Below are 8,304 nucleotides of genomic sequence, written 5' to 3'. Positions count from 1 at the left end.
AGGATGAGTTTAGATAGCAAACTTAGAAGTAATTATAAGTTTTTGAATTCCTAACCTAACTTCCTCTGCCCCTCAGATCAAATTCAGGAAGTGGTGGAATGTTTATGATCACAAAATGAAGTTTTTAATCCCAGGCCCAAACTCTAGGTGTTCTTGTTACATCTTCCCATCTGCCCCTAATGTAAAAGGTCAGAAAGACAAAGGGGAAGGGAGCCCCATGCACAGGAATATAATTGGAGCTTACAAGTCACTGAAATCTCTGACTTTCTATGTTGAAGGTAAGATAAAAGGCAGCTTGAGTTTCTAAGAACTCAGTTTCTAGGCTATATGGCTCCTTCAGAACTTCTTTCCCTCCTCCTATGTTTTGAGAGCAACATCTAGTACAGTGCTTCTGTCTCTTAGGTACAATCTTTCTCTTCACACAAAGCTTAAAGTAGACAATAGCTGGAAGCTGCTATTAAATCCAAAAAGAATAAAATAGCACAAGTAAGTGCTTCTGCTGAATTCCTGGACCCAACATGTTCCAAATTCTGAAGACAAAATGATTATGGGTGAGTACTAACAACTTCCACAGAATGGTGAGCTTAGAAAAATTTTCCCAAGCAGGTTCTGTCCAGGTTATTACTATGGCTAAAACCTACTGGATCAATGAACTTACAGACAGTACAAGTCAGAAAAGTGTAAGATATTGAGTCCCCAAAGAAGAAACTGGACCAAGAAGAGAAAACTTATCATTGCTGGAAAAGGAGGAAGACAACTAGGAGAACGTTTCTCTGAATATGGACATGGATATAATTATAACAAAAATGTAAGTTGTGGCTCATCAGTACAAACTATCAAATCAAACCTCACTAAAGCTAAAAATATAACATAAAAATAAAAAACACCTATTTAGATTTCAGTACTAACATGTATTTTAAGGAGTGTGTGTGGGGATGGTGGTCTGAGATTATATATGGGACAGCATTGGTTCTTAAAAATCATCATATTGACACTATCCTTTAGGTTTCCCATTCAAGTCTGGTAGCTTTCTAGCTCTACCACTTGAAAAACACAATTCTCGCTTTCTTCTGGTTAACTAGATAAACATGTATTGGATATGTCAACCTGGATTTGTACAAACTATGACCTTCAGATCTTACTGTATGGAATAGGTAATGTATGAGTGTGAGCCACTATGCTTAGCCCAGTATTTCCTGTAAGTTACTTAATCTTTCTGAATCTCAGCTTCTTCCTGTGTGGAAAGTGAAAAGAATTACTTTGTGGACCTTAGAATCTGGTGGGAGTTATGACTGAGTACAGGAAGTGTAAGTGTTCAGGATGTGTGGACAGAGTCTGACACTCTCATAAAACTACTGATATTTATATGAAATGAATTCCAGGAATTCGAAACAAGAGGGATTTTCCTATTCTTGTTTATCCATTTATGGGCATTGAGGGAGCCAGAGATATTCAAAGAGAACAGGGAAACAAATGCAGCAGTTGTACTCTGTAGATATTATGTTCACAATGAGGTATAACACTGTGGACAGGGACAGGAGGGAAAATCAGAGAGAGAGTGCAAAGAAGTGATGAGATTGTCAAACAAGAAATGAACTCATTACCTGACTTACAAAATGGTGATCCATATGTATACTACCTTTAACAATAACAATTTGAAAAATCCAAGTTTCTGATTCTTTCCTCCAGTTTTTGTAGGTGCCCTTAAGACTCAGGCCCACCAATGGAGTTTTTAAAGGTCAATTTATATGATAATGAATATAGAGCCAGAATCTCTTAAGAAATGTTATAAAAAGTATTTCATTCTTACTACCAGTTTCTCTTTGAGTGGCAATTCTATATGTTGTTGGCAGAGATTTTTTTAGTCTTTTTTCAGTACTTGTGAGGTGTTGAAATCCTTCTGAAAGCTTTGCAACAGATGTCTGCTATATCTTGGCACCCTGCCCCTAAATAAAATGATAATCAACCTTTAAAACTAATGTACTTGAGTATGAGTATTATTTATTTATTTTATTAGTTGATGTTGGTGAACTCTGGGCCTAATTGCTGTCCTTCAGCTCTTCAGCTCAAGACTAGTGCTCTACCACTTAAGCCACAGTACCACTTCCACCTTTTTCTGCTTAGATGGTGCTGAGGAATCAAACCCAGGGTCTCACGCATTCAAGGTAAGCTGTTAACCATTGATCCACCTTCTCAGCCCTTATGAGTGGTATTTTTGTGCAGGGGTGTATCAAGAAAATATATTGAGCAAATGTATTCATTTGCCACTAGACATATTCAAAATTATGAATTATCTGATATTTTAATGAATAAAACTATCATTGTTACTAGGAATTTTTTGTCTCCCCATGATAAAAACATAGAGGAGGTATTTTAAACTAAAACTACAAAATAAATTTTAAGATCTTGATACTAACAAATATGTCCAGGTGTTATTACATTAAACAGAAAATTCAAAATGGTTTTTCTTCATGAATACAGAGATCAAAGGTCTTATAATACTTATTTCAAAATGCAAATTAAAGCGAAAATCAGTCAGGAGGTAAAATTTATATTGAATGTTAATTTTTAAAGAAGAAAAGAAGATCCTAGATGGCAGACTAAAGTCAAAGCAATATCAGAGCTCTATGTGCTCAATAATAAATAAGAAGCCTTAATTGAAAAATTGAGCTGGAATATGCACATAGGACAAAGATAAGCAATCAGAGTCCACCACCAACAAAGAAACACCATAATGTATACCTCAGAAAAAAGAAAAATTTCAGACCAGGGCTCAACAAAGGATAACCATTGATACACATCCATCCCCCTACACACACACACACACACACAAGCACACACACACACACCCACACACACAAGAATGTATGCAACAACTCAACCTACTCACATTCATTCAGCATGAATCAAAGATCATCCTGTAATATTTGAAACTTTAAAAGTTTTAAGTCTTGTAAATAATTGATAACAGATTCATAAGCAATTATTTTCTGAATAACACTCTGATATGGAAATGAGAATTCATGGTGGTTATAACTACTTAAACATTTTTGAATCTTGAAAGAATTAAACAAGAGACTATCTGAATTTTGGGACTATATTTCTACCAGCTATTCTGCAAAGGCTTAATAAGAAGTTATGAAATCCAAAATTAAATACCAAATTAATACAATTAATACTTGTGTAAGTGAAGTGAAAGACACTGATCAGAGACCTATGCTGCCTCCAGTTCTCAGCCGATTGCACACTGTGGCACCTTTGATTCTGCTGGGCTAAGCCCACAGTTGTCTTCCCCAGAGCCATGGCCATGTTGGGGTTGGAGTTGCGAGCTCTGTGGATAGGTTGGGAGGCCACGGGGGAGGCCGAGCTGGGGTTGGGGCTGGGGATGGTAAGGAGAGGACGGGAGGCCCTGGCAGATGCTGGTGAAGGGAGGAAGGAGGCAGTAGGCCAGTGGCTCAGAAAGCAGCAGCCCCAAAGGCAGCTGGGTTCTGGAGAGTGTCTGTGAGGTGCGGAGTTTGGCCCCTGGGGCCCGGTGGCTGGGTGAAGAGAGGAAGGAGTTTCAAATCATACCGAGACAATGAGAAATGAGACAACCATGGCTGAAGAATTTCAAGAACAAAGGCAGGGACTTGTAGGTAAACTCTGGGGTCTGGGAGGGCAGCAATGCTGGGCCAGTGGTGGTCATGCTTCTCTGGAGGCCCTTGGAAGTGAGTGAGGGCCAGCTTTGCTGTGGGCTAGGCCTCAGTCTCCCCTTGAAGCAGGCATCAGGAATTGCCAGCAGAGCCTCAGTCTGCCCCACAGACCTTGCCTGGTGTGGGTGCTGCAGACCAGGCAGCTGCTGGGAGGCTTTGTGCAGCAGGGCAAAAGAAGAATGGTTGGTGGGCACTGCTCCATACCACCAGGCCCAGGGCCACTGCGGAAGTTCTGGCTCTGGATCAGGACCAGGGACTGACCTCCAGACAAGTGGTCTCTGGTGACCTGCGTGGTGGCTGCCAAGTGTGGGCTTGGAACTTCCTTAACATGGCTGAGGAGTCTCCACAGAGAGGCGCATTTGTTCCTGTTCCTCTCCCATCTTTTGGATTCCTGCTGTCCTCAAACCTCGTGCCATGTCCATCTATAAGAGTCATCTTCTCCTGGCCTCTGAGATGCCATCCCGGAGATGCTCACAGGGCTGCCCCCTTATGGTTCACCATGCATGCAGGGCTCACAGGGTGCCATCCTCCAGGCAAACTGTACTCCCATTTCAGCTTGGCCACCCTGCTTAAGGGAATACAAACTGCATTCTTACACAGAAAGCCAGGGGAACACAAGGCTGTCCTGCAGTCTAAGTCATGATGTGACTCCTCCTGTTCAGGTGTGGGGTAACTGTGGAGCCAACCACCCCATTATGTTTGATAATTTAAAAGGAAGAGGAAAAAGCTTCATTGTCACAGAGCTGCCATTGGAGTTCTCAATGTACACTAGTCTTGTGCTGAGATAAGGATCCCCAAAGACCACCAAGGAGCCAATTCCCATGCGAGCACATGAGAATCATTTATTGCAAACTTGAGACTGGACTCACAACTGTCACCATCCCAGCGGGTCAGAGTTGAGAGCCCCGACCCTTCAGTTAACAGGGTTTTTATAGGGTATAGGGCTGAGGTTAGGGGGTTCCTAGCTTGGCAGCTTCATTATTGGTTGACATTTAGTGAGTGAATATTGTAACAATCTTATTGGCTAGCGTGCACAGGCTAAGCAGTAAGCAGCAAACTAAGTTAACTATGATATCTTAAGAAACATCTGTACTTTTAGGTACCTTCCTGTCATTCGTCATCCATATGAACCTGTCATCCATGGCTATTGCTAGGGGAGTAACGAGCAGAACATTATTGGGACATTTCCCATTTTTTCCGGGAACCTGATTTATAACTTTCAGTAAAAGTCTTTCAGTAAAGGACTTCACAATGGATACTTTCTGTAAAGGCCTTCAAAATGGAGTCTAAGTCCAGAATGGCTGTACTTTGGCTAAAACCTCTCACTAGGTGTGTGTGTGTGTGTGTGTGTGTGTGTGTGTGTGTGTGTGTGTGTGTGTGTGTGTTGTGTGTGTTGTGTGTGTGTGTGTGTGTGTGTGTGTGATGTGAGAGAGTCAGCTGAGCTTTGGGGTAAAACACTTCTTCCTTTCAGCATTATGTTTTGTATCTAGTGGTTGTTCCCCCTCCCGAATTCTGAGTTCTAAAGTTGTCCTTCATATACTTTTATCCTTTGATCTTCTTGATATTCAGATTCCTACGGTCTGCTTGTGAACTTCAGCATTTGCTTCATGAAAGTGGTGCCTTTCTTTTAACCTTTATGAAGCCCTTTGCTCTCTTTAGATGTAGTTTATGCTTTGTTAGTTGTTTTACATAGGCCAGACTTATATGGCCCAAGCTGTGACTGTTAATTCTGAGATTAGATTAGACCAATATGAGATACTATCCTTTCAGTCTATATAGTGAAAGAAGTTCAGCATCTTTATTGTAATAATTTCATGGCTTTAAAAACAAAAAAAAATCCAGTGAAATAAATGTACAATCAGTTGTTTTTGTTAATTGTGCACCATTGTAATGAAAAAAAAATCTTTTGATGAAAGTGAGTATTTATAATGGGAAAAAATCAAATATTATAGAATTTAAGAATTGATCAAATACTAAAAGAAAAAGAAAGTCACTGATCAGGAATGAAGTACAAATGTAAGTTTTTAATAAGTAAATGAAATGTTTGAGATTCTTATCCACATAGGAAATACATAGGAAAATAAATAAGAAGGTCACTGAGATCCCATCTTACACACCAGAATAGATATTACCACTCAAATAAATAAACTGCTGGAGAGGTTGAAATAAATCAAGAACTGTATTTGGTTTTGTGGCATTGTAAACTAGAGCAACCCATATGGAGAACATAATGGAAGTTTACATAATACCAAAAAGACACATATGTTAATGACCTTTTCGGCAACTTGGATCCATATTGAAGGAACACAAGTCAACATGAACATCCATGATCATGGCAGCAATATTCATAGCAACCAAGCTGTGTAATAAACCTAGATGCACAAGAAAGAGGGAATAAAGAAAATGCTCTATTCATAGCTATAAACATATTCTGTTATATAAGAGAAGTGATTGTTTCTCCTGCATCATTGTTAAATATTTTCGGATATATACCTAACCCTAATTTCATAGGGTTTTGTAGCATTGTGTTTTTGTTTTAATGAGGGAGCTCCATATTGATTTTCAGAACAGTTAAAATATGTTAAAGATATCCTATAATACGTGGATATTAAAGCAAAATTTAAATATATAAATGAACACATCCAGGACCATCATATATAGTTTATAATTTGAAGCAATTTTAAGAAGGCAACAATTGGGGGAAAAGACAATGTTAGAAGATTAATAACAAATATGCAGACATGGAAAAATACAAAAAAAATGTGCAAATAATTAGTACTAATAGTAACAAAATATTTCCCTCAGGTTTTAAAAATGAAACTATTAAAATAATACTTAATAATATCAAATAAATTATTTTATAACAAATGGATTAAAAAATGTGATTTCATGTCTGAAGATGATAAAACATTTAAGTGTAATTGATTGAACTCAGCAAAGGAAAGCAACAGAGAAGTAGAGAATAAGAACAACCTAGGGTATGGATGAAGATACTCAGTAGAACATTGTGAGGAAAGAATGTGCACCATTTTCCTCATCTAAAGAGAGCTAGGACAGCTACTTTTTGACAGAGCAGTTGTTATATAGTCAGAGCAGTGGTGTTACTAATTTAGGTAGTAATTTATTACTTTTATTCCCTAATCTTATGATGTGATTCCCAAATGATGTGAGTGATCCTAGATTATCTGAGCCTTTCTCACACCAAGTTTCTAATTCCTCCCCCTGCCAATGATTCGTCTGTTACTCTCAATTCTCCTTGTTTCTGAACTCAACTCCTGTGACTTTTTGGTTCATGAGAAAGGGCTGGAGAAATAGGATGGATGGCCTGGATTCTGACCTAACATCCACTCCAGCTTGGAGGATCTGGTGAAGAACTCCACCTGGGCCTCAGAATCAGATATTAATTGACCTTTTTGGAAAGGGAGAAACTCACTCCCTCAGGCAGAATCTGTCATTCTTTGATTTTCTCTGAAGAGATTTGGTACTAGGGCACAATTCAGAGAATGAGCTTTCCCACCATCCACAACAGTCTTGTCAGGAGGAAGAGGTTGAAAACTAAATTGGCCTCAGTTCCCACAGGATCATTCAGAAGCCCAAGAGATCACACTTTCCTCCTCATCAGGGACCTTCTGGTAGGAATAGAGTCTGAGCAAAGTCTAAGATGGAGATTGAGACTGGGTCTAAGGAGGACACAAAAGAATGACCTTCTATTTGACTACAAGTGAGTTGTGTAGTGAAACATGACAACTTCATTAAAATATGAAAATATACTAGGTGAGTTATCTCACTGCCACTTTACAGGAGGTCAGTTTCCCCAAAGGAGAAGTTGTTAAATGTTGTGACTACCGACTACCAGTTTGCTCTTTAGGCAGTTGTCTCTCCCACCAATTCCCATGCTAGGAATTAATTGCTTCTTGCAGGCACTCAAAAACTTGTCCTGACTCCTAGGCAGGAATACTGTAGGCTATACTTTGGCTAACCTTTGCATTTGAGGTAGAATAGGCCTAGGCCAAGAGGTAGATGCAAGAAGGTGAGTATAAGCTCAGATTTGTGCTGAAAAACAATCGTATTGGAAAAAATTAAATGAAATTAATAGTTGATTGATTCAGGGTTTATAGCTACTAAATTTAGGTAATTATTTGTGACACATCTAGAACCATGGGTTAGGAAGAGAACAGTGAAGTAGGTTCAAGATAAGATGGAAAAGACACACCATAGCCATTACAGGAGATGAGAGTGTGAAGGAACTATTGGCATAGTTCCATTTACTATCTTAGGAGTGACCTTGGATAGGAGGCTTTTAGAATAATATCTAAAAGAGAGGGATTGCTGGGCACTGGTGACTCACACATGTAATCCAAGCTACCCAGGAGTGTGAGATCTGAGTATTATGATTTAAATGAAGCCCAGGCAGAAAAAGCCAGAAGTGGTGGTGTGGCTCATGTGGTAGAGCACTAGCCTGGAGCTCAAGGACACTGCCTAGCCCCTGAGTTCAAGATACAGGATCAGCAAAACAACACCAACAAAACAACAATGATAAAAAGAAATAAAAGAAGGACTTAAATATATGTGATGGAATGATGATCCTGTGTAACTATTTAGGGAACATAAA

Source organism: Dipodomys spectabilis, unplaced genomic scaffold (assembly GCF_019054845.1).
Source record: "Dipodomys spectabilis isolate Male_0828 unplaced genomic scaffold, ASM1905484v1 ptg000421l, whole genome shotgun sequence".
NCBI classification, from domain to species: domain Eukaryota; kingdom Metazoa; phylum Chordata; class Mammalia; order Rodentia; family Heteromyidae; genus Dipodomys; species Dipodomys spectabilis.
This window is presented reverse-complemented; position numbering follows the sequence as displayed.